Below are 13,052 nucleotides of genomic sequence, written 5' to 3'. Positions count from 1 at the left end.
AAGAACTACGCAAACTCACGGGCTAAGTGAGGAGAAGCTGGAGGATGTGTGTTTACATCCTGCGGCTCCTCCTCCCAAATAGTGCTAATGGCCTAATTATGACAGGTGAGACTGCACATACAGAAGTCAGGTTGCAGTAACACAGACATGCCAGATGCAGCTTGTAACAGCCCCTAGTCCAAAAGTTCCCAAACTTTCTTGACCAGGTTGCCAAGAAGATCAGAATTTGTTCAAGGCACCCCTAGTCAAAAAGTTTCCTATAGATAAATAAAGTAAATTATGCTTAACGGTCACCCTCAGGTTTAGTTAGTGGTGGGGTACATAGCTGTAGTTCTAATTGTCCATACCTTTTATGATTGGCACTGGTTTTGTCTATCCCTTTGAGCAAAAATAATTAGTTTTGGTCGTAGACCCCATTCGAGGCACCCTTGCAAACATCCCTAGGCAGACAGTTTGAGAACCACTGCCTGGTCCAAAGGGATTACATAATACAAACGAGCCCTACAGTTGTCATCGAATCAGTGGCTTTTATCTATTCTCTGTATGACATTTACTGTTAATGATTACTATAGATCCTAGGATACTGAGGATCTGTTTTATCATGTATGTATGTCATTATATAAATGAGATGATATTCTTAGAAAACACTGTTTAATATTGTTTTTTTCAGCCAGTGCTGGTGCAACCATATTTGTAGTCTTCCTTTGACATCTTCTAAGCTTAAGCAATTATTTTTATCTACCCTGTTTCCCTGATAATAAGACCTACCCCAATAATAAGCCCTACCCTTATTTCTGGACAACGGTCCAAAATAAGCCCTACCCCAAAAATAAGCCCTAGCTTAATCCCCATTTTGCCCAGTCCCTGTGCTAAGCTCCCAGCTCCGCTAAACCCCCCCCCCCCCCACCCGCATGAAATGGATGCTGCCTCTACGGTAGCAGCCCTGGTACCGCTGAAGCCTCTGCTGGCATCAGCGGTCCCAGGGATGCATTGTGCATGTGACGTCACTGCGCACCTCAAGGACTGAGTGGCGTCTGTTCACAGACGGGAGCGGAGTGACAGAGCGGCGGCGGAGGAAAGGCTGAGTGGCTGAAATATGCAGAAGGAAAGGAAATCGGCAGGTGTGCTTAAAGTATAAGGAGATTGAGGGGCATGATGTAGCTAAAAAGAAGGACTGAGGAGCTAAAATAAGCCCTACCCCAAAAATAAGCCCTTTGGTGTTTTTGGACTGAAAAAAAAAATAAGACAGTGTCTTATTATCGGGGAAACACGGTAGTATGTGCTAACCAAAACCATTGCTAGACTATAAAAGACATGAAAGTGTCTGATTTCAAATAATATATTCTATTAAAATTATATTTAATTATACTGTATATGGTATATAATGTATCCTCATGAAATGTAGTATTATTAAGTACTGAGAACAGTCTTTCATTATTTTCATTGTGTCAGAATATATGAATTGTGCTAAACTTCTATCACTATGAATATGCATATGTGCTAAAGGACTTCATTTCTCATGCTTTTGTAATAATCTAAAGTGCAATTAAGACCATAGGTCAGAATTTAGTACAGGCATTTTTAAAGCCATGAAATCATTTAATACTTACATATTCATAGTAATTAAAATTGCAATACAATATCATATGTGTGACTGTACACACATAATTATTAGACATAGAAGGGAATTGAATTATCCATGGTAATTACTGCAGGCTATTTGATTCACCTGGACAATTCTGTTAGCTCTGAAGGCAGAGGAGGATTTGGGGTTAAACTTTGTAGCTGGGTAAGAAACTGGCTGCAGGATAGAGAACAAAGGGCCTGATTCAGACCTGCTCACTAGGCTGCATATATTTGCTGCCTAACGAGCAAGTAAACACCGCCCACCAACCCGTGGAACACCCACCCCCCACACTGCTCAAACCCCCTCACTAGCAAGCGAGTGGATGCATTTGCATACACATCCGCTTGCATATGGCTGCACAGAAGACAAATAATTAGATGGTTGCTCACCATCCAATGATTTTTCTTCCCTTCACAAATAAAAGTCAGTCTAGACCACAGGTTCTCAAAGTCAGTCCTCAGGACCGACTCAGTGCATGTTTTGCAGGCCTCACAGAATCAAGTGAAATAATTAGCTCCACCTGTGGATCTTCTCAAATGTTTCAGGGAGAAATTAGTGCATCTGTCGGATGACCTGGAAAACATGAACTGTGTGGGGTCCTGAGGACCACTGGTATAGACACAGTTTTATTCTGGCCATAGACGGACGAATTCGGGGTGGGCGCTGATGTCATGTGACATCAGCCGCCCACCCCAAGCAGGCATAGACACTCCTGCATACTCAGGGGTATGCCTAGCATTTTTATTGTGGCACCCATAAAATGCTGGGCTGCTAATAGCCTCATGCCCCAGTGTGAAACTCGCCAAAGGCATTGCTTCCCAGGGTTTGCACATGCACATATTCGTGCATGCGCAAATCCCAAACATCAGCCAAGGTAGCGAATCCTGCAACAAGCAGGTCTGAATCGCCCCAGAGGATGGTTGAAAACAGTGCATTTTCAAGCTGGATACCCGTACTAAGTGGAGTACCACAGGTTTCACTGCTACCACCTTTCTATTTAACATATTCATTACTGATATCGAGGAAGGAATACTAAGAGTATCCATCTTTGCGGATGACACAATGGTCAAGGATGTCTCCATTATACAGACAGACTTAATAAAACCAGATGAGTGAGCAGAAAATGAGGTTCAATGTTGATAAATATAAAGTTAAACATCTTGGGAGACATAACCAGTGTAAGAATAATCATTTAAATGGGTAGAATTAGGCCAATCAGAATTGGAAAACGACATTGGAGGCCAAATTGAGAACACATTGGTGTGCAGTGCTCACTGTCACGGTTCAGCCATTAAAGCCAACAGGATAATAGCCTGTATAAAAATGGGCATGGAAACTAGGGAAGACAATGTGATTATGCCAATTACAAGGAACTGGTTAGACCTCATCTAGAATTTGGAGTGCAATCGTGGAACCCACATTACAAAAAAAGGACATCATAGAACTGGGGAAAGATCAGAAAAGGGCAACCAAGCTAGTAAAAGGGATGGATTCTTTAAACTAAAGTATGAGGACAGGTTATGCAAATTAGGAACGTTTACACTGAAAAGAGACATTTAAGAGGAGACATGGTTAACATGTAGATATATACCAGAGGGCAATATAATGAATTATAAGGCACCCTCGTTGCTTTGAGATCGGAGACTAGGACATGCAGACATGAAGATTTTTTTATGGTCACCGCAGTAATGGTATGGAACTCTCTTCCAGAATAGGTGGTGTTGGCAGACACAATGAATACATTTAAAATAAAGTTGTACAATCATTTATTAGAAATAAATATTCAATGAATTCAGAGGGGATATAACATCTAGTTCAAATACCCTCAAAGGTCCTGTAAAAGGTTGAACTCGATGGACGTACATCTTTTTTAAACCTCACTTACTTTACTATGTTAAGGCAAGCCACAGGCTGCAGTAAATAGGGATTTAAACAAATACTCCTGACAAACAGCATGGTTGGTGTCAGCTACCATGCTAAAATATAAATCTGGGTAATTAACAGTGTAATTTACTTGGTGAGAACAATGGTAATTAATTGTGCTGCCTTGGTCATGGAAGCCAAAGGCTACCATCCTGTGAGATGAGTCCCTTATCATGTTAACCTAACAGAGTGATTTGTGACATTACGCAACAATTCCTGCTATTTTGAGATTCCTATATTAGCAAGAGCAGTGAATGTGTGTGGGGAGGGGGATTTCCATATGCAAATTAAAGAAAAAACTGATAATCCACTGCGGCGGCCATCTTGCATGAGGCAGCCTGAACGGCTGCGGCCTCTGTCTGCCTGTCTTCTCTTCACCCTCCTGCACTGCAGTGCTGCCTGGGTGCTCACCTGGCTGGAACCCCATTTGGGCTCTTGCCCATCATACCCCAGGCTGCCAGATAAATAAATAATAATAAAAAAAAAAATATTGAAAAACAAATTAATAAATAAATTAAAAAAAGTAAAAAAAAAGCTGACAGTAAAAAGCTTCTAAATAAATACATAAATAACTGCAGTCACTCTGCTACCCCTCCCCACTGTTCACCACCGGGCATTACCCGGGGCCCACCCTGCATCCCTAATGTATCCATAATGACTATGTGAGATTCTCCACCCCATGAGGCCTTTTTGATTTAAACTACCTGCGCTGGAACCATAGGTAATCTTCCTGCCTGCACCACTACACATTGTATCAGGCCTGGTAAGAAAAGCAAGATCTCTGCCAGGGGCTGGCTGGCAAAGTTTAGCCTGGGGGCATGCACAAAGGACAGGCCCATGAGTGGCAGTCCATCCTCCACCTCGCATCTACATATATACATGCACCGCCACTCACATACATACAGCACCACTATCATACATACATATACCGGCACTCTCATACATACACCATCACTTTCATACATACATACTCTGGCACTCTCATACATACATACATACATACATACATACATACATACATACATACTCCGGCACTCACATACATACATACATACATACTCCGGCCCTCTCATACATACATACATACATACTCCGGCCCTCTCATACATACATACATACATACATACATACTCTGGCCCTCTCATACGTACATACTCTGGCACTCTCATACATACATACTCTGGCACTCTCATACATACATACATACTCCGGCACTCTCATATATACATACGTACATACTCCGGCACTCTCATATATACATACGTACATACTCCGGCACTCTCATATATACATACGTACATACTCCGGCACTCTCATACATACATACATACTCCGGCACTCTCATACATACATACATACTCCGGCACTCACATAATACATACTCTGGCACTCTCATTCATACATACATGCATACATACTGTGACCCTCTCATTCATACATACATACTCCGGCCCTCTCATACATACATACATACTCTGGCACTCTCATTCATACATACATACATACATACATACTCTGGCACTCTCATTCATACATACATACATACATACTCCGGCACTCTCATATATACATACATACTCTGGCACTCTCATACATACTCCGGCACTCACATACATTATACATACTCCGGCCCTCTCATATATACATACTCTGGCACTCTCATACATACATACTCCGGCACTCACATACATATGTACATACTCCGGCCCTCTCATATATACATGCATACTCCGGCACTCTCATACATACTTACTCTGGCACTCTCATTCATACATACATGCATACATACTCTGGCACTCTCATACATACATACTCTGGCACTCTCACACATACATACATACATACTCTGGCACTCTCATACATACATACTCTGGCACTCTCATACATACATACTCTGGCACTCTCATACATACTGTACACACATACACTGCTGCTCTCATACAAATACACACACACACACACTGCTGCTCTTATACATACATACATACATACATACATACACTGCTGCTCTCATACATACATACATACATACATACATACATACATACATACATACATACATACACTGCCTCTCTTATATCAATCCAATCATATATACATTGACACACCTCATTCAAATCCATACATATATATAACACCACCATCCCCCTCCCAACAATACAAAACAGCTCCATACACAATTACAAACACCCCCTACCTGCCCTCCGCAGTCTCCCTAGTCTGACACCACCTTCCCCGGGTGGTGACTTCATACAGCCACTACTCCGGGGCGGGCTGCCTCAGTGTGCATTGCAATAAATGGCAGAGTCCTTAGTACCTCGCTCTGGCAGCCTGCTCCATCTACTCTGCTGCACAGTGCACTGTGACCCGGGCCGTGCACTCTCCTCCTCCACTCTAGCAGCCTCCTGCACTAGGCGTGTCCTCAGTGCAGGAGGCCGGCGGCCATGTTTCTGGAGACCAGAAACCAGACAGGTCAGCCGTGGCTGCAGCAGCAGCCTCAGAGTCAGAGCAAGGTGGCGGCGGCCCGCACACAAAACGATTTAGCGGCCCGGGGGGCACATGGCACCCTGCCCCCCGGCCCAGCCCGCCCCTGATCTCTGCTTTGGCACCCCCTTTTAAATTTGCCCCCCATCGAACCCCTGAGACAGCACAGGCCATAAAACCTTGTCTGCCTCCTGCCTCTTCAACGGCCTCACCAGCTACTGTTGAACCCAGCCCTGGACCTCCCGTGGATGCTCCGCTAACAGTCTGCACACTCCATCAGATGCTTCAAGCACTCCTTTCAGAGGTGTCTACTGATCTACAATCCTCCATTACTCAACTTAGTGGTGAAGTGTCAGCTACTGGAGATCGCACCAACAATCTAGAGACTAAAATGCAAGAACTGGTCTCTTCTCATAATGACCTCCTCTACTCTCACAACTCAGTCCTAGAAGAGCTTTCCATGGTCTAGAATAAAGTGGCGGATCTGGAAGACCGATCAATACGGAACAATGTTAAAGTAAGGGGAGTTCCTGAGTCTGTGCCCGCTGATGGCCTGCGTGATTTTGCTGTCTCGCTCTTCAAGAAATTGTTGCCCTCGGCTGATGAGAAGGATCTATTCATTGATCATATACACCAACTCCCCAAACCCATCTCCACTCCTAGTAGCTCCCCCGAGATACCCTCTTACGCCTACACTTCTTCCACATCAAGGAAGACAACCTCAATGCCTCTCGCCAAGCGGAAGATGCAGACATCTTAGGCAATCTACAACTTTTCCCTGATTTCTTAATCCATACCATAACCAAACAAAGATCCTTCCAGCCCATTACAGCGGCGCTTCGTGTCCAGGATATACCATACCGATGGGGTTTCCCAGTTAAATTACTGGTGCGGAAGGACAGCTCTACTTTTGTCATCTCGGAGGAAATTTACTAAAGGAAATTTGTTAAAAATAGGTGTATTTGTATCCAGAAATACACTTATTTTTGACATTTACTATCCCGAAAATATGGCAATTCGTATTCGTATTGATAGCACATCAATACGAATAGCCGTATTTTTCGGAATAGTAAATGTCAAAAATAAGTGTATTTCTGGATACAAATACACTTATTTTTTTTACAAATTTCCTTTAGTAAATTTCCCTCCTCATCTCTAGAAGCTGGTGTAAAACTTCTCCATTGCCTTCCTATCCAACCTGACTGGACACAAGTGGGTTGACTACACTGCATACTCAAGTTGGAACTCTTTTTCTTGGAACAGTGAATGACTCTATTCCCTCGTCCATCCTGGATCATTTGACTTTACTGTCCTGTTGCTTCATATGGATCTCCCACTTCCGTGAAACATTCAAGGTGGTGCCCTCTGTCGGCTGGTCCGCAAGTATTCTTGTTTGTGTATAGACTTTTCTGACTGTTTATATTATAGTTCTCGTTTTGAATGATGCCATCTTATCTGCATATTTTTCAGGTAGCAATAAGATTCTTATTGTATTTCATTGTATTAACATGATGTGCCTTTTTTCTTAATACTGTACAGCTATGTTTATTGTGAACTATGCATATCACTGTTCATCGTACAATTGCCTTTTTTTTTGCTTTAATTTCTTTGTGATTTAGCATGGTCTCATGGGTGGGAGGCATGTTTTGCCCGCCTCCACCAGTTAACCATGTTGCCGATCCTGTTTTGGCAACTACTGTGGCCAGATATACTGGGCCTTTTGGGTTCTTTATTCCCTCCACTTGTTTTCTTCCCCTTTTTTTGTAACCCCCTCCCCATGTTTTATCGCAGGCATAATTTAGGTTTTAGTAACCTCCTCCATTTTCCAATTGCAAAATGGTTAAGTTGTTTTCCCTTAACGTGAAGGGGCTCAATTCCCCCCAGAAGCGTAGACTCGCCCTCTCTACATTTCACCAATATAGAGCTAATAAAGTTGCTCTTCAGGAGACACACTTCTCCTCAATGCACCCCCTGTTTTTAAAGATCATATGCTAATGGCCCAGCTAAACGCAATGGAGTAGCCATCTTGTTTCACAAAAATACCCCTTTCACTTTACATCGCAAGGTCGAGGACAAAAGTGGTCGCTTTTTGATTCTTACAGGTCTAATAGATGACACCTTGGTTACTCTTGTTTCACTTTGCGCCCCAAACTCCCATCAGGTCCCTTTTTAATGTGAAACTTTTTAAGAAATATATAAAGTACAACAAGGACTGCTTATATTGATGGGCAATTTCAATGTAATCCTTGACCCTAAGATTGATAGATCACAATCCCAAAATCGCCATACCTCCCCCCAGGATATGGGCCCCTCACTAGCATTTAGGAAGTTGCTTGCAGAGATTGACTTGTATGATGCCTGGCACACGTCCCACCCTTGTCACAAATTTTACTGCTGGTGATAAAGCCTCCCATTTGTTAGCACGTAAACTTTGTAGCCGTCAGGCCCACAGCCATATTAAATGCCTCACCACTCCCTCTGGTAAGCAGTGTCTTAATCCCCTTGATATCGCCAACTTATTCTCTGAATTTTATGCTAATGTAAACAATCTTCATGAGGACAATACTATCCCACAACCATCAGCTGCTACTATCTCCTCATTCCTGGACTCTATCCCTCTCCCCTCATTAGATGCAGAGACCTTAGCCTATTTTAATAGTCTATGGTCCATGAAGGAGATTGAAGTTGTGATTAAACAGTTACCAAAGGGAAAAGCCCCTGGCCCAGATGAGCTTCTCTCCCCGCTCCTCTTAAAGCTTTATTCTGCAGCATCTAGTGAAGGCTCTTTTCCTGCAGAAATGGTCGAGGCGCAGATTGTAATTATCCCGAAACCTGGTAAAGACCCTCCGGAATGTAAAAACTATAGGCCTATAGCCCAATTAAATACTGATTTAAAGATCTACAGTATTCCAAACTAATAGCCAACCATATAAATCCCTTACTACCACAATTAATAAATCCAGATCAGGTTGGTTTTGTCTCTGGTCGTCAGGCCCCTGACTACACCCGTAGGGTCTTGGACTTGATTGAATGGACATCACGGTCCAAGTCACAATTCTTCCTGCTCTCTCTCGACACTGAAAAGGCATTTGATTGCCTGCACTGGGACAATATGTGCCAGGTATTATGCAAGTTTGGTCTCCAGGGGGACATTATACGATCTATATTTGCCCTTTACACTGGTCCTTCTGCAAGAGTTTATAGTAATGGCTTTCTTTCCTCACCCTTTCAAATTTCTAATGGAACTAAACAAGGGGTGCCCCCTCTCACCGCTTATGTTTGTTATAGCCATTGAACACCTTGCCCAAATGATCCGTTTATCCTCTAATTACCCGGTTTATTGGTTGGTGATACTTCTCATAAACTGTGTTTGTTTGCTGATGATGTTTTAATGTTTGTAACTGACCCAGAGACCTTGTTAATTTTACTTCATAACATACTGGATAGCTTTAGTGCTGCCTCATTTTATAAACTGAATACCTCTAAGTCCGATGCCCTCCCCATTCATATCCTCCCTCAGATCGTAAGGTCCTTCAAATCACGCTTTCCATTTATCTGGAAAAAGACCTCTGTGCTCTATTTAGGTATTTCTATTCCCTCCAATATTCAAAATAGTCATACAGTTACCTATATTCCCTTGTTGACTCAACTGACTACCTTAGCTGAGTCCTGAATGAACCACAAGGTCTCTTGGTTAGGCCCGGTTAGTGGCATATAAAATTATTTTACTCCCGAAATGAATGTATTTATTCCGTGCCATCCCTTATGCCATCCCCAGGAAACTGTTGATCCAGATGAGAAGACATATGTGTGGAAATGTAAGTCCCCCCATGATTAGCTTATACTCGTATGACCTGCTCTCGGCCACAAGGGGGTCTCTCCCTTACTGATTTGACTAGATACCATGAAGCAGCCTTACTTTCCCAATTATGTGATATGCCTCTTCCACCTCACTCTAAGCCTTGGGTTGACCTGGAACGTGCCCTCTTTCATGGTTTTCTACTCGCTGATCTTCTGTAGTTACCCTGACAACTTCGACCTAATTCCCCTCTGTCCCCTGCATCTGTTCTTGACACCTTAAGAGTATGGGACCTTAGACACTCTAGCCATTTTGATTGTGCCCTTCCTACTAGGAAAGTATCCCTTAGGGCCTTAGATATGTTATTGCCTCATCTCCATATCTCGTACTGGGAAAGCCTGGGTATTTCCTCCCTCACAGGCCTCTTTTCATAATCCTCTCTTCTATCAATCTCTGACCTTAGAGAAAAGTTTCCCTTGGACCCTTCAGCTTGGTTTTATTACTCCCAACTTAAATGTTGGGTAGAAAAGGTGGATGGAGCTCCGAAGTCTTTCCATGCCTCCCCAACCATATTTTGAAGAAATTAACTACAGCTTCATCTCATGGGGCCATATAATTTTGATATGACTTATTGTCCCCTCCGGATTTGCTAGTTAAGTCCCCTCAACTGAATTGGGAGAATGACCTCCACCACAGCTTTACTCTCAAATAATGGGAAACTGTCCATCGGTCTTCTTTTTACCTCTCTAAATGTACCAATCATGCTGATATGCATGTTAAATTACTCCATAGATTCTACTTTACTCCAGCTAAATTACATAAACTATGGCCTGCTACCTCTAAACTTTGCTGGCGCCTCTGCAGCCACGAAGGTACTATTTTTCGTATTTTTTGGGATTGCCCTATTATACAGTCTTTTTGGCTTAAAGAGTTTACCCTGATCTCTGAAGTCCTAGGTCTCACACTATCTCCGGACCCCTCTGTGGCTCTATTACATTGGTATCCTAGCTCAGTACCATAGTCTGTCGGTTAAGTTTTAGGCCATATTCTACTATCCGCCAGAGACAGAGGTGCCGATTTATGTTTTTGCTGGTGGGTGCTCAAGCCTGTTGAAAGGCTCAACAAGCAAATACAGTGGCCTGGCATTGGGACTCTGGAGTTACGGGCACATGGGTGCTCATTAATTCCGGTGGGTGCTCGGCCCCTTGAGCACCCACAGAATCGGCACCTATAGCCAGAGCAACTATTGCCCAACACTGGAAATACCCTTTCATACCCCTATTTGACAAAGTGGTCTCTAAAACTCAATTTAATTTTGAAATGGAGACCAAAGGTGTCTCCTACTCCACAGTACTCTCTCCAGTGCTATGAAATGGCTCCCATGGCATGTCTATATCACAGAGGGAAAGGGAGCTCCATCAACACATACCATGTCACAGTCTCAGCCTTCTCTTTTTGATTTAAACGAGTCACCTTCAACGGCCTCTGATGTCTAACATATTCAATGTACTTTGCTTAGCTTACCTCCTTTGTCTTTTTTTTTGTTATTACTTTAAATCATCAATACCGCTGTACGTCCTGCTCCCTCAATCCCCACTCCTTTTCCCTTTGTTATCCCCTTTTTTTTGTTTACCCCCTTGTTATTACTATGAAATTTTGAAATAAAGATTTAATGTTGAAAAAACTACAACCTGATAATCCATTTCGTGACATTTCATATGTAAAATATGACAATCTTAATACAACAATACTCTTTTACACTCCCACAGATTTTGTCTGTACCCCTTTATTTACATTATACACTGCACAAACATAGTTTGTGCCAATATTCACTGGCAATTAAGTAGGGGTGTCACAAAGAGACAATAGATAGAGTGCCGGCTCTACAATATGACAGGTGCCAAGTATTCAGGGCCGGCGCCACCACTAGGAAAATCTAGGCATTTGCCTAGGGCGCCGGCCACTGGAGGGCGGTATTTTGCCCCCCCCCCCCCCTTGTCGCCCGGGTACCTGTACTGCGGCGTATATGTGCGTAAAAGCTGGCGGCGGCGTCAGCGGGGGTTCCCTGCAGTCAATAAGAAATAACGAGCGCTATCCACGAGCTATGCAGAAGCGCTTCTGTTTTGGAAACACTGGCCGCACGCTGATTGGCTGAGATTCAGCCAATCAGCGTGCGCCGTGTGGCCAGTGTTTCCAAAACAGAAGCACTTCCGCATAGCCCGTCGGATAGCGCTCGTTATTTCTTATTGACTGCAGGGACCCTTCGCTGCCTCCGCCAGCTTTACAGCGCCGCAGGACAGGTACCCGGGCAGCAGACACCAGGGCGCTCCCACCCCGACTTGCCTGGTGCGCACTGGTGACTTGCACCAGCCCTGCAAGTATTGCATGTAATGTTGCTAAGCAGCACCAGGATCCTGCTTATCTTTTTGCAGAAGCCTGCATTTTGGTGTCACCCTGATGCATCCTGTCCTCCCTCATCTCCATACCCTCATAGTGATGCATCTACAATAAACATATATTATGCTGCTGCATTGATTTAAAATGGATTACTGTAAGAAATTCAAAGCAATGTAAAAAGATGGAAGTTCTCTTGCTAATGAAGTTTCTCCCATCAGGTTATTGCATTGAATCTTGGAAGACCTTCAGTGAGATTGTCTCCTAGTGTACTATTTTATATAGAAATTCAGATATTTATTCTCCCAACTAAAATTGCAAGAGCAAAATAGTTATTCTACTTCATAAATGTATAACATAAAGAGTATATGCAAATAGATTTCCTTTACACTGTTGCCTGAAAAATAGCAGTAAAAACCAAAAGTTTGCCAATATATACCCAGCATACAGATGACAGGACCTAGCAGGGGTTCCTTACACATGGCAGCTATGGAGCAACATCGATTATCGAATGACTGCTCATGGGCACGGTAAGCAGTGTGCATGCATAAGCTGTGTCTCAGAAGGCTGCCAGTGAAGGATAGCCTTTGCTGGCTTCTCGTAGAGTAATTGACACCCTATCGGGTTTTGGGGAGGTAATGCAGTGTTTTCTGTGAGTGCCCCAGAAAATGCAGGCATTCTGCGGTCATCCTTATGGACTTGGCAGCACAGAGTGAGTCTAGACATACTCGGTGCTTGTGAGCAGTTGGAACATCATTTGATGGTGAGTGATTTTTCCCCTGTGTGCACGACTGTGCATGCCGGGTGACATTTAGCTGCTCACTG

The sequence above is a fragment of the Crinia signifera genome, chromosome 1 (genome assembly GCF_055691185.1).
Source record: "Crinia signifera chromosome 1, ASM5569118v1, whole genome shotgun sequence".
Lineage (NCBI taxonomy): Eukaryota > Metazoa > Chordata > Amphibia > Anura > Myobatrachidae > Crinia > Crinia signifera.
The sequence above is the reverse complement of the archived record's forward strand: the minus strand, read 5'-3'. Positions refer to the sequence as shown.